Consider the following 25,469-nt stretch of genomic DNA (forward strand, 5'->3'; position numbering starts at 1 on the left):
TCATCTAGGTTTTAATGTTAGCTTTTGAAGGGAATATTTTAGAGACGGTTGTAACTTGTCTATTGTTGGTGGGAACAATTTTATTATTTTTGTAATTTAAGTTTTTCATAATTGATTTTGTTTTTTTGCCATTTCTAACTTCTTTCCTTTGAATTAATTGTTAAAGTGCTTAAGATGGTGCAAGCTCTCTCTCTCTCTCTCTCTCTCTCTCTCTCATGCAATATATGGATATATCTATATAATGTATTTAGGTGCACACACACACATGCGTGACACACGCATACATGCGTGCGTGCGTGTGTGTGTGTTGGGAATAAAGGGCCATTGTGCTTGCACTTGTGTATGGGTGTGAATGTACCCTTCAAGGTTTTGTACCTTGTTTGATATATGTATTTGAAAAACCTAAAGCAAAACAATCTGATTGTACTCACACATGCTATATTTGCTCTTCTCTCTTTAAGCATGCATCTCCATCAAAGCTAGACTTTAAGCTTCTTGGCTTTGTGGGTGCTTTGCAAGGCTTCCTTAGAACTTGTGTTGAGCTCATGATAGTGAGCTTTTAGCTTAGTTTATAGGGCAATTTTACCTCAATCTACACATGAAGGTTGGCACCCCTTTTTCCCTTGGCTTGCAATGGGGGCTTGCTCTAGACTTGGTCTAGGCTTATTTTAGCCTTATAAACTTGATTGAGGCTTTTGAACCATCACTTATTGTTGCCCAACCCCAAGGACAATAGGTGTAAATTCATGCCAGTTGCATAGACCTTTTTTTTTCTTAGATTAGTCCTCTACTGCTCCTACTCAAGCTCAATGGCAGCTTATCCTCCTTGGTTAGTGGTAATGAACCTTGCATCGACTATTGACACTTGGCATTGAGATTAACTACCATATCTTTAGTTTTGGACTGTGAAGAACAATCTACAGGTTGTATAAAACAAGGCAACCCCTTGTCTTGATGCTTCATGCTCCTTGCTTATGCTCATTTGATGCCCGAATGGCTATGATTGATGTTGGATACTTTGGGGATGTTATGCCTATATTGTGAGATGACTTTGGGTTGATTTTAGCATTTCATTTTCCCAATTTGGATAGAGATTTATGTGTTGTATGTATTACACATGGCTAAACATACTTTATAGGGCTTATGTTATGTCTATTACTACTTGGGTGCTTCGTGACTACTTGGGTTGATACAATGATGCTTGTGGTTGATGTCATATGCTTTGTCATGACTTCAGAATGCATTTGAGCAGTAATTGAAGCTTATTTTTTATTGACATTATATGTCATTCATTACAGTAGACACTCATCTGGTACCATATCTGGGATAGTATTTGGCATAGATTTATGCTTTCCATTGATGTCTTTGAATACTGATTTAGTATTAAATCATTGGCATATGCTTGAATAGTGATTGCACATGCTTTGTGCCTCATTTTGGGTTGAAATAGATAATTTTTTTGTAGACATTTTGATGTTGTACACTATGAACTGTAGGTCTTATATGCAGACATGTTATCCATAGAGTTGTCAAATGCTATTTGGTAATGCATTGATGTATGCAACTGAGCTCATATGCCATGGCTATGTTGGGATACGATCAATAGTCAATATTGAATCAAGATTATGGAAACATCTTGTTGCTTGACACTTGTATCTCTTCTTGGTCATGTGTGATAGATTGGGCTTGTCTTTATTAACCTTTGAGTCATATTTGGCTATAATCACGGTTGGAAACAATGATAGCAACAACCTTTTGCATATCAAGAAGCTCAAGGGTGCACATAACTTTGCCGTATGGCAGAAGCAGTGCTGTCTTGGTGCAAAAGAAACAGATGAAGCCTATTAAGACAAAGGGGGTATGATCAACAGACATTGAGAAAGAGGATTGGGAAGATCTGGATGAGCTTGTATGCTCTATGATTGAGGTTTCAATTTCAGACTCTTTATTGTTTTAAGATGGAGAAGTTGGACTCTACATATGCTATGTGGACTAGACTTTAGGAGTTGTATACTCAAAAGAATGATGTTAGTAAGGTTTACTAGTTGAAGAAGTTGATGGATCTTCACATGAAGAAAGGTATAGCCATGTCTGTACATCTCAATGAGTTTGACTCCATTTTTAACTAGCTGGTTGCTTTGAAGTTTAACATTGATGATGAGTTTAAGGCCACTTTCTTGTTGGTTTTTAACTAGCTAGTTGCTTTGAAGTTTAACATTGATGATGAGTTTAAGGCCACTTTCTTGCTGGTTTTTAACTAGCTGGTTGCTTTGAAGTTTAACATTGATGATGAGTTCAAGGCCACTTTCTTGATACGCACTTTGCTTGATAGTCAGGACATATTCAAGGCAGCCATGAGCAACTCCAGTGTGATGTTGATGTACTTCGATGTGGAGAGCTCTTTGCTTATGGAAGAGCTGAATAGATAGAATAATGTAGCCAACAAGTTTTCTGTGCATTGCATACTAGAGGCAAATCTTACCAGAAAGGAAAGTCTAAAAATAAAGGACGCAACAACTCTAATGGGAAAGATATAGAGTGCCATCATTGTGGCAAGAAAGGACACTTTAGGTGTGATTGGTATAAGTGGAAGAAAGAGAAAGGCAAGGATAAAAAGATTGATGATAGCAATGATGAGAAAAAGGATAGCCAACCTGTAAAGAAGAGCAATTTCAAGATAGAGGAAGTCAATATAGTCAGTCATGAGAGCGACAGTGGTAGTGATGTCCTCTTTGCTTCTTCTTTTAAGTGCACAGTCTCTCATTGTAGATTCTGACGATGTCATGCACACTTGGATCCTTGATTTAGGTGCTTCATTTCATATAACTCACATTGTGAATGATTCACTAATTATAGTGGTGGTAGACATGGTGTTGTCCACTTGGGGGACAACTATGCATGTGATATTGTAAGGATTGGCAGTGTACAATTAGAATTTTAGCATGGTTTTGTGTTTACCTTGCATCATGTGAGGCATGTATCCTAGCTTAAGAAGAGCTTGATAAGCATATGATAGCTAGATGATGAAGGCTATCACACCACTTTTGGGGATAACAAATAGAAGATATGTAAGGCATCTAAAATCATTGATAGAGGCTCTAATAGTGTTGCTATGATCCATTGCATGTATCTAGTGTGCGTGACCATGTTGTTACCATTATCGAGCAATTGAGTGTTTCTTTGTGGCATCGTTGGTTGGGACACACGAGTCAAATTGGAATAAAAGGGTTTTCTCGTTTGGGTTATTTGCTGCGTTTCAGGTATGCTGATTTATTGTTTCTATGGTAAACATACTCAAACATCACATAAAAAGTCTCTTTTGTTGAAATCTTCTTCTTTAGAGTTGGTACATTCAGATGCATGTTAAATGCCAAGGTTGTCTCTAGGGAAAAAGTACTTTATCACTTTTGTTGATGATGCTACATGAAAACTATGGGCATATCCTATCCGTCTTAAGGACAAGGCTTTGGATTAATTCAAGAAATTCTTGGCATTGGGGCTGAAAATATAATTGGCAAGACACTCAAGTGTCTTCGCTCTGACAATGGTGGGGAATGTGTCTAATACATTTCAGGACTTTTGTGATAGCAAAGGGATAAAGGGGGAGCTCACTGTCACTTATAATCTGCCCCAAAATGGAGTTGTAGAGCGTATAAGCAGGACCGTTTAGGATAAGGTCTGTACTATATTGGCTCATGTTGCATTACCTCGTGGTTTTTGGGCAGAGGCTATTATGACAGCTGCTCACTTGATAAATCGATCACCGAATAGGTCTTTGGGGGGGGGGGGGGGGGGGGAAGAGTCCCTTAGGAAGTGTGATCGGGCAAGCCACCTTCATATGCTCACTTGAAATTATTTGGATGCGAGGCATTTGTGCATATTTGTAAGGAAGAATACAACAAACTTGAGCCAAAGTCCTATAAGTGCATTTTCCTAGGATATGGTGGTGAGGGTGAAATGAGGTATTCATTATGAGATCCTGAGAAAAGGATACTACGTAGTAATGATGTTATCTTTCGGGAAGATTGCATGCATAAACTGCCCGAAAAGAGAGAGGATGTCAGAAGGATTGTATTCTAGGAATATGTAGCCAAAGTCTTATAAATGCATTTTCCTAGGATATGGTGATGAGGGTGAAATGGGATATCAATTATGGGATCGTGAAAAAAGGATAGTACGCATCAATGATGTTATCTTTCGAGAAGATCGCATGCATAAACAACCCAAATTAGATAGGAGGTCAGAAGGATTGTATTTCGGGAAGATGTACCTATTGGACAATAGAGAATGCTCATTGAACAACAATAGATACTTACTATAATTAACCCTAAAAATGTAGGGAATGATACTGAAAACGATCGGCAAGGAGTTGCCCATGATGTATCACACATTTAGAATTGGTAGGACAACATGCTAAAATTTCTTGATAGCAAGCTATAAATATAAATTTGTAGGCCTCACAATCCGCAAATGCTGAACCTTTGGTCAGTAGGTCGACCTGACCTTCAAGGTAGCTGGATAGGTTTGTCCCTAGTGCTCAGTATGTTGCTGATTATGTCATGTTGACTGTGACTGTGGTGAACCATCATGCTTCAAAGAAGCAACGGATAGATAGGATAGCAAGAAGTGGCATAAGGCTATGTTGTCAAAGATGGAATCTCTAGAGAAGAATAGCACTTAGGATCTGGTGCATTTGCCTAAAGGGAAAAAAAGTACTACCATGCAAATGGGTTTATAAGATTAAAGTCACTTCTGGTTCCTCGCCAAAGTACAAAGCACAGCTTGTTGCAAAGGGGTACAAGTAGGAACATGGAATTGATTTTGATGAAATTTTCTCTCATGTAGTCAAAATGACTACTTTGCAGACCATCTTGGATTTGGTTGCATCTGAGGATATGTAACTCATATAAGATGGATGTAAAGACTGCTTTCTTACATGGTGATCTGCATGAGGACATCTATATGTAGTAGCTTGAGGGTTTTGTGGCAAAGGGAAAAGAGAAGATGGTATGTAAACTCAACAGGAGTTTGTATGGACTTAAACAAGCACCACAAAAATGGTATCATAAGTTTGATACAGTCATGCAGTCTGAAGGGTTTAACATGATTCAAGTGGATTAGTGCTTATACACCAAGAAGGCAGTAGATGGCAGCTTGATTACCTTGGTTTTGTATGTGGATAACATGTTGATTGTAGGTAGGGATGTCCATGTCTTGGACACCTTGAAATAAAGCCTACACAACATTTTTGACATGAAGGATCTTGGTGAGGCAAATCATATCCTTGGGATGTGTATAATCAAGGATAGATTGAAGGGTCTTCTCTATCTGTCACAGCAAGAGTATGTATCTAAGATTTTACAGCATTTCAATATGAAGGGGAAGAAAGCGATTGATGTATCATTAACTCCATATGTGAAACTTAGTGCAGATGACAACCCTACATCTGATGATGAAAATGATGAAATGGCCAAGATTCTATATGCTTCAACTATTGGTAGATTGATGTATGCTATGATTGCTATACATCCTCACATAACATTTGTGGTGGGAGTGGTTAGCAAGTACATGGCACACCTTGGAAAAAAGCATTGGGAAGTAATGAAGTGTATCATGAGATACCTTAAGGGCACAAAGGATTTGTGCATCTTCTTTGGAAAACATAAGGTATTTGTCATTGGTTTTATGGATGCAGACTATATTGGTAATGCTAATTGCAAGAAGTCTACTTCAAGGTATGTATTTACCTCCACAAGGGGAGTAGTCTCTTGGATATCCAGGCTACAGAAGTGTGTTGCATTGTCTACTACTGAAGCAGAGTATGTGGCTTCCACTAAGGCATGTAGGAGGCTTTATCGCTTTTACGTTTGATGGGGGAGCTTGGCATTATAGAGATTCCTGTCCTCCACTGTGATAGTCAGAGTGCTATCATGTTAGCATGGAATCTTGTCTTTCATGCAAAGACAAAACACATACATGTGAAGTATCATTTATCATAGATGTACATGATAGCAAGTGCATTGAGCTTGTCAAGGTACATATAGATGATAACCCTGTAGACCTTCTCACGAAGGGTCTTCTAGTAGAGCGGTTTGCTCATTGCTGCTAGATGATGGGAGTTGGATAGATATAGTGTTTTCAGCTTTGTACATAGACTTACCTGATTCTTTTCTCTACCTTCAGACACATTGCATGTAGGTGTGGAGATTGTTGGGAATAAAGGGTCACCATGCTTGCACTCATGTATGGGCGTGAATGTACCCTTCAGGGTCTTGTACCACGTTTGATATATCTATCTGAAAAACCTAAAGCAGTACAATCGATTGTATCCACACATGCTGACTGCTCTTCTCTCTTTAAACCTGCATCTCCATTGAAGCACAATGGAGCTTCATTGCATATCCTGCACTTCAGTGTGTGCGTGTGACACACACACACACACACACACACACACACACACACACACACACACACACACACACACACACACACACACACACACACACACACACACACACACACACACACACACACACACACACACACACATACACACACATGTAGTTATGGTTTTACACATATGTACACACACACACATATATATATATATCTCATACAATGTATGGTTGCATTTGTATATATGTACATACACATCTCTCTCTCTTTCTCTCTCTCTCACTCTTACTCATACAGTGTATGTAGTGTATGGTTTTACATGCGCGTGCACACACACACGCGCGTGCGCATGCACGCACGCGCACGTGCATGTGCACGTGCACGCACGCACACACACACACACACACACACACACACACACACACACACACACACACACACACACACACACACACACACACACACACACACACACACACACACACACACACACACACACGCCCCTCTCTCTCTCTCTTATACAATGTATGGTTGTATATGTGTATATGTATTTACATACTTATATGCATACATTTCTCTCTCTCTCTCTCTCTCTCTCATATATACATATGTATGTATGGTGTTTATAGCACACACACACACACACACACACACACACACACACACACACACACACACACACACACACAGACGTGCATATATGTATGTAAATACATATATAACACTATGTACATATGTGTGAGTGATGCATACATGCATATATGTATGTAAATACATATATAACACTATGTACATATGTGTGAGTGATGCATACATACTCTGTGTGTGTGTGTGTGTGTGTGTGTGTGCATATGGCCCATGAATGCATGTGCATATAGATCCTTTTCTCTTTTTCATTTTAGCTTTGCATATCTTTTGTTTACAGCCCCAATAATATTGTTCTCAGAGGATGGCACTAGCTTTATATCCATTAGGTCATGGGGGTTGATTCTACAGTTGTGTAGATTATGGTTAAACTTAACAAGACTTAATTGAAGACATAATGCTAGGCTTTGTATTCAACTATGAAGCTTCCAATTAGGTTTTTCTGCTTTGCAGAATACAAATCAAAATGCTAGGTTTGATGGTTTTAATGTTGCACATATTTCATTATGTACAATAAATTAAGTTTTGAAAGTACCTTCCATTCTTGGAAATGGAAATCCTCATGGGGTTGAGAATCTTACGTCATTCTTTGTACCTATGCATGTAGGTATAGTAGAGGAAGTGCAATATATAGGCATCATTTCTCATATACCACTTAATATGTAACATATGCTAGAACCAATTTTTGATCCTAACAATGGAGTAGCACTTTCCCTTCTCCATGAGATATTGCCGATGAAAGCACATCCTATGATGCGTGTGCTGTATTATTGTGACCTTGGATTACAAAATCTTGTAGAAATAAACAAACTATGTTCTTAGTGTTGTGCAAAGATTTGGACTTTCGAGTCTAGAATTGTTGGTGGATTGACTATGGGAAAGCACTATTGCAAGAATGGGAAGGTTTCATTGCCTCCCCTTCAAGAATCACTTGAGCCCTTGTGTGATTTGTTGGTGGTGATAACCATGAGAGTAGGGAATTTAAGAAACAGATTTTAGTCTACAATGTTGCCCTTGCTTTTGTATTGTTGGGTGCTAATATGGATGAGTCATTGCTTGGTAGTGGGAATTGATACACCTTTCGAGTGCATGGGTCCATATACCACTGTATTAGGTCAATGGTACAACATATTCATAATCGTGCAATACCAAGGTTTGCATAATTGTATGTATATGATATTAAGGATGATATTAAGGATGGACTTCAAAATAAGATGTTGGTAATGTCCAACCTTGATCCAAGCATATTAACTTCCTTTGCAAAAAATGATGCAAAATATCAACCTTTATGCTTGAGCCTTTCGAATTGTTGGAGAGATAATTCTAGAAAATCCCACAAAAGAGATAAATAAAAAAATTCCTTTGTGCTAACTATCAATGAAGTTGTGGCTATTATGCCAAGTCAAGGTAATGATGACAGCTTGCAGCATCGTGACATAAATGTCTATATGAGAAATTGCACATGTGTCACTGTGTCCAATCTACATCAAAGCTACATGCTGTTTTTGTATGTTTCCTGGTATTCAAATGGAGAAGATGGGTGGCACTTTAAAATCCCTTACTCTATAGTGGATGATAGTATACCTCCAGAACACATGCCTAAAAAAGATTGTGTTACACAAATGGAGTACTATGCGTATTGTCTTCAGGTGAGAGATGACACTCTTGCATGTATACAATGAGGTGGAAAATTATCATAGCAATTTTTGGGTTGTTTCTTAGAGATCTGTTGGTAAGCACATTGTTCTTCTATCATCCTTTATGGGAGGTCCTTAGCACATGTATTAACAGCTAGCAGGATGCTATGGCCATAGTTCATAGTAGGGGTAAAATTGATCTCTTCATTACCTTCACATGTAATCTAAGGTGGGTGGATATTAAGGATGCTTCATCGCCTAGTTAGACAGTGCATGATAGGCAAGACTTGACCACTAGATTCTTTTGTCAAAAACATAAGGACATGATGGAAAAACTTGTGAATAAAAGTTTGTTTCAGAAAGTTGTAGTCTACCTGAGTATAACTAAGTTCCATAAATGAGGCTTGCCACAGTCGCATACACTTTCAATATTGCACGATGGCTTCAAGCCAAAGGATGTTGATCACTATGATAGGATTGTTTGTGTAGAGTTTCTAGATCGAGAAATATTCAACAAGCTATTTGAGAGTGTTATTGCTTGGAGCATGCATGGCCTATGTAGCCTATCTTAGACAAAAAAAAAAATCATGCATGGTGAATGGCGAATGTCCAAGGCATTGACCATAGGACTATAAAAATCCTAGTTTATATGAGAAGAAACAATGGAATATGGGTTTTGATTAGAGGTGCCTATCTCGACAACTGTTGGGTTGTGCCCCACAATCCTTACCTATCTAAAAAATATGAAGTGCACATTAGTGTGGAGGAGTGTTCTACCATTTTCATTGTAAAATACATTTAGAAATATATGTACCAAGGATATGACCGTGTGGTAGTAAGGTTTTAATTTGTAGGGAGGAACCTATTGGATGCAATAACTGGTTTTGGAATAGTTGATTTTGTTGATAAGATATAAATGTACCTTGATGCATGATATGTTTTTGCACCTAAGGCATGTTAGAGGATTTTTGAATACCAATTGCATAATGAAAAGCCATATATCATATGTTTGCATGTGCACCACCTACCAAGGGAAATTGTGGTAAGCTTCCATGATAGTAACAATATAAGACAAGTAGTTTCTAATACCAACATGCAGTAGACAACTTTGACTGAGTGGTTTGTTTGCAATCAAAAACATCTAGAGGCTAATGCATTGTTGTACCAAGCATTCTCTTAGTAGCGGGTTTGGAATGCATTGTTGTACCAAGCATTCTCTTAGTAGCGGGTTTGGAATGCAACAATAAAAATTTGGACAAAGTGAAGAAAGGGAGATGTTTGTGGTCACATTTATTTTGTTTCTCCTTCTATAGGTGATCTCTACTACTTGAGAATGCTTCTCATTGAGTACACATGTTGTAAGTCATTTGAGAACATGTGTATAGTTCATGCAGTTTTATATCCTACTTTCAAAGCAACTTGCACAGCTAAAGGCTTGCTAGAAAACAATTAGGAATGATCTGTGTTTATGAAGGAAGTTGTGACGGTTGAGATAGATAGATAGACAATTGCGTGCACTGTACGAAACATTCTTGGTTTTTTATGATGATCCTATACATTTAGGCCAGTGGTGGGAGTGATTCATATAGGTTAGGTAATCTTGTTTATATATTTAGAGACATGATGTTTCTTCAAAGAAAGGACAAGGAGATTAAAAATAAAACAATTTTGATCCTCACAAGGTATGCCTTTCTCATATCTCATTTAGTTATTATTTGCACCACACTCACTCATTGAAATGTATACGTCAATTTTTGGTCCTCCGAAGTATGTCTTTTTGATATATCATATAGCTATCATAGCACTATATTTAGTGTTAAAGGGTTAGCATTTTGAAAATACATAATAAATAGAAAATATGCACAAAATAAGAAAATTTGGAGGACCAAGCCTATGATGAATTGGGAGGTTATCTAAGCACTACCACCTAGCATGTTGTAGGGTTGGGCCTCTAAAATGCCTTCTTTTGTGCACGTTTTCCATTTATTGTGTGTTTCCATAAGTGATGGTATCATAAAGAGTCAATATGATGCATAATGCTCATACTACCAATTGATAAGTAGACAATAGTATTTGTGGTGAATCCTCTCATCTCTACAAAGGCAATGTAAATATATTGGACTTCTTCTTGTAAGTGATAAACCCATGGAAAATTCATTATTTTATCATTACGTAAAATGAGGGGTAAGTTAAATATTTTATTATTTCATGCAAGGAGTTGGTTGTAGAAAAATGGTTAGAAATCTTATCTTCACTATTTATTACTTATAGGTCTACTTGTGTGATTCACAAACCAAGGAGAAAACCCCCAAGCCTATGTGGCACAAGGAGAGAGGTTTGATATTCAAGAAATAAAGAGGGGTTTTTTTGAAGGGTGATTTAATAAGGAAAAAAGGAAAGGTGAGCTTTGAAAAGTTTATACATATCTCCCTCTCTCTCTCTCTCTATATATATATATATATATATATATATATATATATATGATGGGTATGCAAGAAATAAATGTTTTCTTTTGAAATGTAATATGATGATGAAGTATAAAATATGAGCCATTTTAATGGTTGAACACATGCATGTAATGTATGCATATTTTAAAAACACATACACAACATATATACACACTTATACATATACTAATGCACACATGTTGGTGGCAAACACATACACTCATTTATGCACATATGCATATAGACATGTAAACATGTGAATGAGAAAAAATGGAGAGAGAGAGAGAGAGAGAGAGAGAGAGAGAGAGAGAGAGAGAGAGAGAGAGAGAGAGAGAGAGAGAGAGAGAGAGAGAGAGAGAGAGAGAGAGAGAGAGAGAGAGAGAGAGAGAGAGAGAGAGAGAGAGAGAGAGAGAGAGAGAGAGAGAGAGAGTACAAACATATGAAACATGCACCTATATACATACAAATACACGTGCAGACACATACATACACGTACAAATACATACCTACTCAAATACATGCATGCATACACATGTATATACACATGCACACACAAGTATATGGGTGCAAGCATGAATAGGCAAACTTGATATCTACGTCCCAAACATCACTAGTAGGCTGGTAGCTTCCTCTTTAATGTAATGGGAATCTTTGTCTAAAAGGTGAAGCATCATCATACTAAAGATTTAATTAAGATAACTAGATGTGGCTAGTTGATGGCCCATGGTGTTCTTTTAGTTTGTTACAGTGCTCTCTCTCCATCTCTCTCTCTCTCTCTCTCTCTCTCTCTCTCTCTCTCTCTCTCTCTCTCTCTCTCTCTCTCTCTCTCTCTCTCTCTCTCTCTCTCTCTCTCTCTCTCTCTCTCAGACTCCCTCTGTCATTGTTTCCCTTGTGTATCTACTCTCTGTCTTTGTCTCTCTCTCTTTCCCTCTCGTAGAGATTCCCTTTGTCATTGTTTCTCTTGCGTATTTGCTCTATGTGTGTGTGTTTTTTTTAAAATAAAAAAATTTAGTGCAGCTCATGTAAAAAAACTCTAATTAAGGAGTATGAAGCAAAGAGGAAGAAGGAATATCGTGCAAAGGGCAAGGCCAAGAATGTTGCAATTACATAGGTTAACACCATATTGGGGAATATGGAAATTTCCCATAAGTTTGTGACATGTGGTCAAATCTTTGGATTTATCATAATTTGAACACTATAACTCCAAATCAAGTGCTCTATAGCTCAAGAGATTCCATTTTTCAAGCACTTTCCAATGAGGTCACATCATATGGTTTTGAGAAACTTATGGGTATGTTATCTGGGTGCCACCTTTTTAGTATTCAAGAAATGGGAATTGGGAGATTCCCAAACTCGCAAATATTGTGTTGGTTAGACTAAGTGATATTAAACACCGTTTTATGTGTTCTAAGATGCTGAAGTGTTTTACATGTTGTACAGAGGGACTTTGGTGGCAAGTTAGAGAAGCTGGAGATTCTCAGAAGATTTCTTGAACATCGAGAGTTGAGATGCTTGCAAATTCAATATAACTAACTCGAGGTTTCTAGCTAAGCGAAGTCTTTTCATGAGTGGATTGCACAACATGCTCAAGGCAATGAAAAAACCAAAAAGCTCGAAACATTTGTTCTTGAAATGTGAGAGCATCATGATGCTATTGAATTATGCAAACTAGATTAGAAAACCAAATATAGCAAATGCATCATGGCTTCTTGGTATACATCGAAGAAACCTCTATGCAACTAGTTCTTGATTGCAACACAAGGAGACAATGCTACCATTGCATGTGTGTGAGTGATAGCCATGGAGAGAAGTGTAATTAGAGAGGTAGTCAAAGACATAGTAGTTTCCTTTTGGACAAACAATACACATGTCTCACCTAAACAAAAGGATGTTTATTGAAAGCATATTGGGAGAAAATCATATGCACGATACTTGGTGCATCTTCTTTAGCAATCTTAGGTTTGTTTTCTTCATTCTAGCATTAGTTTTGTGATTGGTTTAATCCTTCTTCAATTGCCTATGGTTCCAAATTAAGTTCAACATGCAATTGCATTGTCTATCACACATTCTTGTATTCTTTCTCCCATTGATACAAAATTGTTAGCTAGTAGCCTACTGCAATATTTCCACTACATTGATTCAACTACCAGTCCACGACCATCCAACACTTAGTTATCGGAGTACTATTAGCTAGTAGTCCACTATTAGCTCCCACTCTACTACCAAACTAAAGCTAGTACCTTGTCATCAATATAAGGGATACCATTCTAATATCACCTGCTACTTGTATGCATTGTAAGCGAACATATTGCCGACCAATGAAAGGTTTGGGCGGTTACAAATTATAATCTATCGTGTTGTTAGCACATTGACCAATTGTTAGTTGCCACACACTGTGCTCAAGGTTTGGGAGATTACTATCTGAGAGCTACCAACAAGCTACTAGCCTAGGAGATAATAGGATGGAAGGTGTCATTCCACTTTTAGCCCTTTTCAGTCTGCTATCGAGGTGCTACTTTTTGGCAAGTAGGCACTACCAAGGTGTTGCCATGGTACTACTAGTGCACTATTAGATCGATAGGTTGGAGCTACCATTTTGTTCCCAACATTATACCATTGTGCTACTTTTAGTGTGCTACCAATTTTCTACCAGGTTGGCGGCTTGGGAGCTACAACTTTTTTATTGACTTCACACTAGTCTCCTATTCCTATTGTGCTATTAGAGTGCTACAAGTGAGCTACTTTTAGGCTACTACCAATGGCCTACCAGATTGGAAATATGGGTTCTACCATTTCATTCTCAACTTGATACCAATGTATTGGTTTTGATATGCTACTAGTTTGTTTATTTTGATGCGTCACTAGTCCGTTGGATTGGCACATTGGGAGCTACCATTTGGTTTTCAACTAGATATTAATCTACCACTTCTAGTTTGCCAATTCTACTCTGCTACCAGTCTACTATACTACCAAGGAGAATTAATGTTTCGTTATTAGCTTGATACCATTGTGCTACTTCTAGGATGCTACCAGTTTGCTACCCAAGAGAGCTATTAATTTGTTTTCAGCAAAAAGTAACATGTTGGAATTTTTTCATCAACTTTACTAAATATCTACATTTAATGTAGGTAAATTTCTTTCTTACCTTCAAAAAAAAAAATCTAGAAGTGCAAATCCAACAAAGGGCCTTCGAGAAGGTAAAGCCTTACTTTGTATGTAAGCTTTAAGATCAGTACTCCTACTGCTTTATCACACATGTGCAAATGCCAATTTGAGGGATGGTGTAAATCATATAAGACAAGTTTCCTTTGGTATACAACATGGGAAGGAGTGCAATTGTCAATGTGATATTTGTGGTCAAGACGAGAAATGCAACTCTAATACAAAAACTTTCTCTTGCATTACATGCCTTTGGGAGTTTGTTTTATGCCATAAGGATAGTGGTTCTAAATTTTTTGCACCAAAGTGTTTGAATAGTGATTGCACATCATGTAAACCTTCACAAAAGCTATATTTTTGCTCAAAAAAGGAATCATATAGTGCACGCATTGTAACAATGAAGATATATGAGGATGCTTAAGTTGGTTGTACAGATATCGGGAAGAAGGAGAAAAGAAAAGTTCTTTCAATGAAGGAGATGCACTATTGGGAACTTTTTGTACTATTTAGGGATCGTTTGGGGAAGCTTATAAAGCATAATTTTGTTTCTAGATGGTAGGCAGAGTAATTTAAAGAGTGTTTGCTTTGGTTCCTCCTTGAAGTTCTGGTTGTGTTTGTAATATATTTCATAGAACACAATATATTCAAAGAACAAAATGAGGTGCAATCCATGCATTGGTTTTCTAGCTAAGTTACAATCTTTGTCCACATCACATTTGTGAGTATTGCAAGTAGTGCCCAAAAGTACCATCATTTCTATATATTTGATGATAAAACCTATGATACCCTTTTTGTTTAGCGTTGTTTTATGCTCCATTTTGGATAGTTGAAAGAGTTGGGGATGTAGTTCAAGGGACATTGGGTGTGGTCAAATGGTGCAACATCATAGTTCGAAGCAAAGAGGCCTTTTTACTTCATTGCTCTATATGGTACAATGACATGTATAAAAATAATACCATTTTTTTGGTTTAGGTCATGGAAAGGGTGAACATGATGGCGTAGGTGCGGTTATCAAGAGACATCTCACTCAAGAGCAGCTAAAGCTAGACACTATGAAGTTGCAATGTGTAGTTGATGTGGTGCCATTTTTGAGACTAACCATATCCGAAGGGGCTACAACCACATATCCATCTAAACAATGACTAGTTACTCGAGTGTTTTGGAAGGTTAAGGAAGGCAATGTGGATAGAAGGATGCATTTGGATTGCAAACTTGTGCCCAATGCACGTGGATTAAATTTTGTCTTTGGCTACTCCTTGACAAATGGAAAGACTTTGAGATGTAGATAGCTTTCATGCTTCTATAGTGCTTCCATGCAAGGCCTTTGGAGAAGGTGTTTGAAAAAAACACATGTTTCCTCATGGGAATATGCTATCGTTGAACCTTCAAACAATATGGATGATGATGATGAGACTGAAGATCCAACATATGAAGGACATCAAGATGTTTTGATTGATGCACTTTGTGTTGGTGATAATTTTGCAGTAATAGCTCCACACAACAATGAAGAGCTTGTGGATTTCTACATCTTGAAATGCACAAAGGAAAAGATGAGGATTGATGCTTTTATTGAAGATGCATGGGGGAATATTTGTAGTGCAGGCTCATTAGTTGTTAGAGGGGTTTGGTACTAGTATGCACAAGGAAATCCCTATGAATTCAAGCTCTTACAATCAAATCTTGAAGTTACGCTGCAATTCCACCTTGTGAGAGCTATCAAGTTTCCAATGCAAAATGTAGGATGTGGTAAAAAATTTCTGATATCCCCAAAAGTATATAAGGCTATTTACAATACCACTCCATTTGATGTATAGCATTGCTTCTATATTGTACATGATCTCATTTTTTGTTTCATTTTTTGTGAATTAATGCATAGAAAGAGAACTTCAAAATTTTGGTATAATACCATCAATGGGGAGAAAAAGTAGGATATTTTTAGCTTTTAGGTACCTCTCAATATGAGGACAAAATTAAGGTTGTTAGTTATTAGGAAACTTGAGTTTCATTAACTAGAAGAAGGTGGCTATCGGTACGGCAAAGGTTATATACTCATTGCCATCAACATGGGTATTCTTTGTTTCAAACACTTCATTATTCCCATCCAATTCCATTGCTTCCTTGATATGACTCTCCTTTGTTTTAGGCACTTCATCTTTCCATCCAATTCAACAATGTCATTGACATGATTGTTCTTTGTTCGAGGCACTTCACTTTTACCATCTGATTCAGGCACTTTCTCAAGATAGTTATTAGGCACTCATTTTTACAATCCACTTCAAGTTCTTCCTCGTCATGGCTAACTTTTGTTTCATTCATTTCACTATCACTATCCAATTTAGGCTCTTCTTTGGTGTGATCTTCTTTTGCTTCAAACACCATTTTTATTATGCATTTTAGGCACTTCCTTAACATGACTGTCCATTGTTGCTATGAACAATCCAAGATCACAAGATTTAATCGACTTGAGCAAGGCATCCGTGCTATGCATGTTCAAGCCCTAGCCATGCTCTTTTGCAAGCCTCAAGAATGCCTGATAGATTTGTGGCCCCAAAACACAACTTATTGTGTACACAATACATGGCAAATGAATGAAGAAAATTCTCTCATGGATGAGGTACCATGAATCACAATGTGTCCATTACAAACTAGAGAGTGTACTTGTGAAGGAGCTAAAAGCTCGAGACTTTTCATTCATTGAACAAAGATAGGTAGTTACAATGCCAAACTGGCTCAAGCCTTGAAAAGAAGGCTATTGTGGTTATGGTGTTAAAAGAAAACAATAATGTCTACATACTCTTTCAAACTCTAGTGGTTGTAGTACCTTTCCTTCCAACTTCACTTGACATCTTTGGCTTTGCAAGAACCTCCATTGTAACATCTTCATGATCCTTTGACGTTGCTTGTGCATTTTTGATATCTAGATCTATAGTTTTGTCATCCAATTTTTTTGTGTCATCCTCTTTGATATGTTCATATTTGGGGTGTCTTCTTTTATCTTTTAGACCTCCTTAAGGCTACTCGATACTCTTCATCTTCTTCCTCGAATTCTTTAATAGAGTCTTCTTCCATGGCTATTGGTACTTGCACTTTGAGAGGTGTCAAAGAGCATGTATCTAGATTTGAGGACTAAACTAATTTCTAGCTTACATTCTCATTAAACATTACATCTCTTGATACAAAAGATTACTTTTTGAATGGCTCATAAAGTTTGTAAGATATACTTACATCACTATATACAAACACATAGACTTATCATAGAGTTTCTTACTTTTCTCATCAAGATATAAGAAAAAGCTAAGCACATGCTAACAACAAATGTGGAAGGCTATGGTGGAAGGCAAAGCAATGATAGTTAAAGACCAAGTGCTAGAATTCTTCATGGTGTATTATTTTTTGGGCACTCACGGTACTTCATGGATACATTATAATCATGGTTGCCTTATTTTGTGAGAGCCAAGCTCACTCTCGTGTACATTGTATTTATCACATGTAATTATATTTATTGCATCCACAATGGTTGTGTGGATTGCACACATGGATATTTAATTGCAACATGCAGGCTAGGTTTAATTGGGTCAAGGTACAAGGAAATTTAATTGCAATAGTTTTTCTTCTCCTTCTTCCCCTTCATTGTAAGAGTGGTGAATTTGAAGTTGTGTGTGAGGTTGTGAGTGCGAGAGAGTGAGGGTCCATCTTTTTTCTCTCATTCTTCTTCTCTGATTTTTGGCATACTTGGCAGTAGATATGAAGGAGAGATGGGATTGGATTGTATTGTTTGGGTCAATGAAACATCTTCAAGCCTTGAAGCTTTCGGAGTATAACATGGGAACATAAGTTGGTGAGTACACTACACCTTGAAGCTAGTCTTGTGTCCTTGTTTTCTTGGGTTTGCGAGAAGAGTGTTGAGAAGATAAGGTGAGAGATTGTTACCAAAGTGAGTTGCAACTTCTAAAATACTAGAAGTACTATTGTGCATTTAGCTCACGATTTTGGTTCTGTTTGCCAAGACAAAGGATGGTGCATCTGCTAAGGCTCTCCCACTCCTACTCTGTGATGTATTAGGAGGCTTGATGCTAGAGGGTGGATTGGATTGGTCGTTTGCACTCACATCTTGGATGCTCCAAAACATGCATGGTTAGGTTAGGGAAGGATCAGTTTGTGGAAGAGAAAACAAGAAGAAGAATAAAGAGAAATTGTGGAAGATTAGAGAAAAAAACACAAACAAAACTCAAAACATAATAGGTTTAAAAAACACAAATACAAAAACCTAGAACACAAATCACACACTCTTCTTGCTTGACTAATTTGTGTAAAATCATTGTGAAGTGTTGTTGCATGGTACCTATCATGAGTACTTGATTGTGCACACATTGATGGAAGAGCCCTAAAGACACAAAGCTCCAAATAGAAAACTCAAAAGTTTTATGGGCAACACACGCATGAACATTGTTTTGAATTGGTATTGGCTTGATGAAAGGCGTTGCTTTATATCTCTCCACACAATAGTTCTTGGCCCGATTGTAGGGATTTAAGTCACAAGGTTACTTGCAAAAGATACATGTGAAGTTAAAGATGACATCACTAATGATTGGAGTGTAGTTCATAATTATTGTCGTTCAACTCTGTAAACAAAAATGATAGGGCAATGGGGATACCAACCTCACTAAAGTTGCTTGAATCATATTTCTATGTATGTGGTGATTGTTTCCTTTATGATGTGTGTTTTTTGGAGCATTGGTTCATAACTTAGGTAGGCTTTTGATTGTTCTTTTTGGCACTCTCATGGCGATTTGTCCTTGGAAGCAACATTTGGATGCTATTTGGAGATTTCTACTCAAATTCGATGGTTGGGGATAGATATAAGTATGGGCCCTTGCTTTTGTCGATGTGGAAGGGGGACCCTATTAATGGAATCAAGCCCTGAGAAAGGGTAAAAATGAAAATCTCTTTTGAGTTTCACCTTGCCCCCTACGAGCTGCGATTCTAGTAGTATAGCTTGTCCCACATGCCATTTGATTTTAATGTGTGCATGCTCTCTCTCTCTCTCTCTCTATATATATATATATATATATATATATATATATATATATATATATATATATATATATATATATCTCACTCACTCACTCACTCATTGGGTGTCTCTTTATCTCTCCCCCTTTCAAGTGGAACAAAATACTTATTTTTTGCTCCTAAGCTTGTATTTTTTTGCACTACAAAATGTGGTTTGTCAATGAGACAATAATATAGTACTTTCATAATAGTCAAAACATAGTTTTTCACTACTATACATCCACTATTTCAAAGCTTAGTGATGCATTTGGATATACATTGCATTCCAAAAATTACAAATACTAATAATAAGGCCAAAACATTGAGAAATCTTTGAAGATCACCATTAACATGACTATACAAGATAACTATATTAATAGTTGTAAGTTCTTTGCATTACTATTTTTATGGGTAAATTGATGGTATCAAAGGAACTTATTTTTCCATTATGATATGCTTTGAGCTAAAAATTTTCATCTGAGCATACCATGATCCTAAGATTTATGTATATAATTAATTTCCATAAACATGAGTAGCTCTTGGAAGAGAATTTTACTAGAATTAAGCACAACGAACATTTTTTATACACTTAATAAAACTAAGCTAACTTTAAAAGTTGTGAGATTTATCAATATTATGAAGTACTCCCCATCCATTATTGCCAAGGTGGAAATAAAATTCAATAGTTCTCTATTTTCTACAACCTACCTAAAAAATCCTACAACTTCTTTAGTAATCTTGGATTTTCCTTGTAGAGTAGTGTGAATATGTTATGTACGAATTTAGAAAATCAAGATGAAAAGTGGAAATCAAGTGTGCAAGAAAATTTCCATATGATAGACATGTTGATGATGGCTCATAGAAGAGTTCAAATTTATATAGAGAAAGATAACACATCCAAACAATGTGATATGTAAAGTGTATCTAAATTGCAACTTATGTAGAGTAGTGTGCATGTGTAGTGTATGTGTCTATAGCTTTGAAGAGAGTGCCTATGATAGGTAAGGACAAGTTTGAAAAATAAGGTAGAGAGAGAGAGAGAGAGAGAGAGAGAGAGAGAGAGAGAGAGAGAGAGAGAGAGAGAGAGAGAGAGAGAGAGAGAGAGAGAGAGAGAGAGAGAGAGAGAGAGAGAGAGAGAGAGAGAGAGAGAGAGAGAGAGAGAGAGAGATGGTGCTAGCCACACTACTTATTATTTATTAATCAACACAAGCCTTGATTAGTATTGATATGTTGTAAAATGATGATTGTGAATGTTAGGTTTTAGCCAATAGATTGCCAACATATACAAGAAAAACGGGATCATGAGAAAGGTAGCTCCTTATTAAATACTTCCAAACAACTATGCACATGGCTACATCAAACCCTTGTCTTCTTTTGTCAGTCTAGTCATCAATATTAGCTATATCTAACTTTTCATGCACTTTATGCTCTTGTAAACCAAGCACATTAAATTAATGTGGGTATATATCATTCAATAGAAGAATAGCTTTTTGAAAACAAGAAGTTGATAAAGCATTTCCAAGAAGATAATTTGGAATGTTGTATTAAACCCTCTGTCTCACAAGTGGCTATCCTAATACTTCACATACATTGCTATTACAAAGAAAGAGTTGTTGAAAAGAAGAACCCAATATCAATCACAAAATGGGTAGATTTAGTTTATATTAGGTATAACATCGACCTCAAATGTTGCATTTGAATCAAGACACTCTTGCATAAATACCCTCTTATGCTTTGGAGGAGTGGGAAATGGTGTCACATCTTTGGGCTATGGTTGCCACAATCTCTTAGAGAGATATCTCTCAATAAATGGCTTTTCATGTTAGGCACCAAATCCATAATCACCGATCCTTTGCAAGGGAGCTGATAAGGTCCTTATCTTGCAAGCTAGACTTGATTTGTTTCAAGGAGGCAAGTAAATGACTAAAGCTCAAGATGCACTACTAATTTATCATATTTCTCTATCATAAAGAGAATATCTTTAGTATATATTTTGATCCATAAAATGTAGAAAATCAAAGTGCATACTATTGCAACTAGATATTACATGCCAATGCCATCATGTCACAAAACTTTTCTATTGCACCTTGCAATACTTTCCCTATAGATTTACATAGATACGATGCACATACATATCTAATAAATGCCACATACCATACACACTAAAGGCTTGATTAACTTACCATGACTATTATGACACTATTGGTGTTGTCATCATTTTGCATAAGTTTAGGACTACTTTGAGCAATGTTGCTAGGTTGTTCCATAGGCATATTTTGCAAAGATCCTATTTTATAAGAATTGATATTAGCATCAAATAAACATATTCACATAATAAAACACAAAAATAACTCAATGTACCTTCAAAAATTCCATAGTATATATCTATGCTATTTGACAAAAATGGTGTCAATATCAAAACGTTCATTTGATGTTTGCATATATTTCCTCACATGGCCCAATAATAGTTGCAACATGCCCATTGCAATGTGCATTACATACTATATACTAGAGATTTTCATTTCTCATGTTCTTTACCTTTGCAAGACTATGATCATCTGTAATATATTTGACAAATAGATCTATTGTGTCTCTTACGTGCACAAGAGATAATAACACAATCTTTTGGACATTGAAGCTACCTCTTTCATGGCCTCTAGATACTTATAATATGGATGGGAAAATGTCAAGAGCTTGTGGATTATCCAATCTACTCTATGGCCATGAATTGTGTGCCTTCCAATCAAGAATTAACACTTGAGCAATCCATGGTACGGATTCAGTGTAGCCATTCGTATCTTGACTGGCCTGTGGAAGTATTCGTGTGGCTCTAACCCACATTCCTATAATGCAAAATAACTAACATTACAATTATTGCTACAAATTCAAGAGTAAAAAATTTTAGAAATTAGAAAGCCTTACGAGACCCAATTTTCCTTGAAGTATATGAGAAAGTTTTTCTCACTAGCATAAGTTTTCGAAAAATTGATCAATAAGAGATGCAGCATCCTCCTTTCTTTTAGCCTTTCTACTTAAATCTCTACACTTCATGTTCATAATGTGAATAAGGTCTCAAAACATATTAACTCATACTCCTGGGTATACCTTGATGGCAAAGTGTTTGGTCTCGACCCACGAGGATTAATCTAAAGGTTTCTAAAAGACCTAATAGTCTTTAACAACATTCTGGCACTCAGTCTAGCCAATCACATTGTGATCCTCCAAGATTGAAAGTAGGTCAATCGCCACACTTGGTTCATGGAGTGAGAGATGAGGGGAGATGAACTCTACCCCTCTAATCATAAGGCAAAATCTCATCTCTTTTTCACTAAAACAACATGTGATTGGGATCTAAGAGCAAACCCTAGGAAAAGTCAATGTATAGCTCTTGTTTCTAAATTTCCATATAAGGAAAGCACTAGACTTATCGGATCTACCCAACCATCAATTATTTTCCATCAAGGAAAGATGACGATTTGTTTCCTAAAATTAAACATAGTTTTCCTTAGTTTTTTAAACAAAGCATGCCAATATGCCATTGAACATAAAATGAGCTTCCTTAATTATCCTTTTACATTGGGTTCATTTTACGTCTCCATCAAGCACAACACAAAAGCATTGAAAATAGTCTTTTAAAAATAGTGAAGCCATGAATCTTTCAAGAATATGCTCTCTTCTTTAGAGAAATAACCAATCCACAATTTCTTGGCTCTTGATTCTCACTGCATCATACTTGTTTTCCACCTTGTACTGTCTCTTTGTCTTAGAGTCTCTCTAATGTACATGTCCCATACAATGTGCTTGCTGAGAATTCTCTCCCCATCTTAGAACCGGTTTGAGCATTACTACCAAAGCTCCCCTGTAATATTTTCCACCCCCCCTGTGCCTCCCCCATGAACCCCCCCTTTTTTTTTCAAATTTTTTGAAATTTTCTTACTCCCTCCCTCTCTCCCCTTGTTGATTGCATGGTGGGGGGAGAGAGAGAGAGAGGGAGTAAGGAGAGAGAAGGGGGGCATACAGCCCCCTAGGTGGAAGGGGTGGCGGCCGTCTCCCCCACCTGATCATCATCATCATTCTCGTCCTCCTCCCCATCTTCAGTGCGACGACCCCTTGTCAGAAGGCAGGAAACAAAAGAAAAAAAAAGCTTCTAGAAGCTTCCTCAAGAGTGTCTCCTTAAGGGTGCTTCACCCGCGGATCGAGAAAGGGGGCACAGGTGGTCTCTGAAGGGAGTTCCTTGCGAGAAGGGAAAACTGCCAGCTTGCAGCAAAATTCCGCACACTCTCCACTTGCCCAAGCCTCGATTGCGATGGCCCCAAAGTGCCACACGAGAGGAGCACACGTGGGAGTAAGAGGGGCAGATGTTGGAGTCCCCACCCGAAGCACGAAAGCCGATAGTACCCCTCCTGCGGAAGTTCAGGTTCCATCAAGTTCACCCTTTTCGTTTCCACATGATATAAATTCGCATAGGGTAGTCTTAATCGCATTGAGGATTTACTAAAATTGAACGCTATGCTTTAAAAAGATCATAGGAATGTTTGGAGGAGTTTTAAATCGCATCACACGGTACTTATAATTCCCACACCTTCTATGTGAAAGGTTGTGTATTTAGAAATAATTTTGATGGCACGAGTATTGATGGTTATAGGAGAGGGTTTGAAAATGATAAACCCCTCCCTATTTGGCTAAATCACATAGAGTATATCTACATTGGTTGCTCTCACTTTTAAAGAAAATATTTTTATAATTGAAAGGGACTTTATACCTCCCCCTTCTATGTGGATATATATGAAATCAATCCCTCCCATATAAACTTGATTACTAGGCTTGAGATAAGCCTTTGATTTTATGAATGTAAAGGATGTTTGTTTGTCTTGGGAAGAGGAGTGCAATCTCGAGTTAAATATGAGAGAGAAGTTTGGAACAAAGACTTGAATTGGTAGATAAAAGAAGGAATTGTTGATGATGATGATTCTTATGCATGTATGGAACCCATGGACTGATAATGAGGACTCCACCAATTAAACCTCTACTCTAATATCAACGTTGTTGAATAGAACCTTAAACCACAAATTGATGACCCAATTGCACAAATTAGAATTGCACACAAGAGGAGAATAGAGAGGAGAGAGAGGAGAGGAGAAGTGTGAAGTAGTAGGCTAGTTGTTGTTCACACTAAAGGAGGAAAAGAAGACCTAGGAGGAGTCTGTAACTAATTGAAGGGAGTTCATCGCTTCTGGGTACACAACCAACATGTATGCTCTCATATGATCTCTATTCTTCCTTAGCCATATTTTTTTGGGACTATCTTGAGGGCACACTTTTCTTTTTGTGGTTCTTCTCACCATGTAGGCCTCTCGACTTGAACGAGACTCCTCAATCTAGTAGGACACTATGGATTGTTTGCCCTTAGTTGAGACTACTTGAGATCTTGAACTACCTACAAACCCTAACCCAAAGAAAAAGGGAAACAAGCAACCTAGCTTGCCAAGCCCTTGGAATCTCGCCAAGTCGCAAACGATCCAGGATCGAATGCTGGGAGCATTCAGGAAGAAAGAATCACACCTTAGCAGTTGGTCATACAAACGACCTCTGAAATGATTGTGATTGTATACTTAGGTACATTGTTTGAACTTCTTTGCTCAATGAACTAATTCAAGGAAAAACACTTAATGCTTCAGGTTAAAAGCATGGAGGGAGAGGCAGGTTCAGTTACCTCCGACTGTCTGTCTGGCCCTATCCAAGGGGATTGTTAGCTGCGCCAGGTATATGGACTGAACCCGTCGCGAGAGGTCTCTCCGTGGGTGCTGGTTGGAGCGAGAGGATGCTTGGGTGCCAGGGAAGGCTCTAGCTATAAATTCCTTGCCTCCGGATCCCACACAAGAGGCTGACGCGACTCGAGATGGGATCTCAAGGTCCGTGTACTAGCCTACGGGCGAAACTTGGAGCAGCAATCATGTTGATTGTTGGGATAGCCTTCGGGCATGATACTTGATGTATTCTGGGACTATGATAAATAAAGATTGGATATTTGAAAAAGAAACTTGCTTGACATTGTTTTTGTGTTAGTGCCTAAGTTACGTGAAGGAACCTGTGTTTAAATTGATTAATTAAGGAAGCTGCTTTTGCATGTCAA

The 25,469-nt window shown here is 37.5% G+C and overlaps 1 pseudogene; it reads left to right on the plus strand.

The window, feature by feature from the left end:
• The first annotated feature begins 10,855 nt into the window (after window positions 1–10,855).
• On the plus strand, window positions 10,856–15,426 carry LOC148025299 (uncharacterized; annotated as a pseudogene).
• The last annotated feature ends 10,043 nt before the right edge of the window (window positions 15,427–25,469 follow it).

This window comes from Lygodium microphyllum, chromosome 14, assembly GCF_053477565.2.
Source record: "Lygodium microphyllum isolate KBCC chromosome 14, Lygodium_microphyllum_v1.1.10, whole genome shotgun sequence".
Classification (NCBI taxonomy): Eukaryota; Viridiplantae; Streptophyta; class Polypodiopsida; order Schizaeales; family Lygodiaceae; genus Lygodium; species Lygodium microphyllum.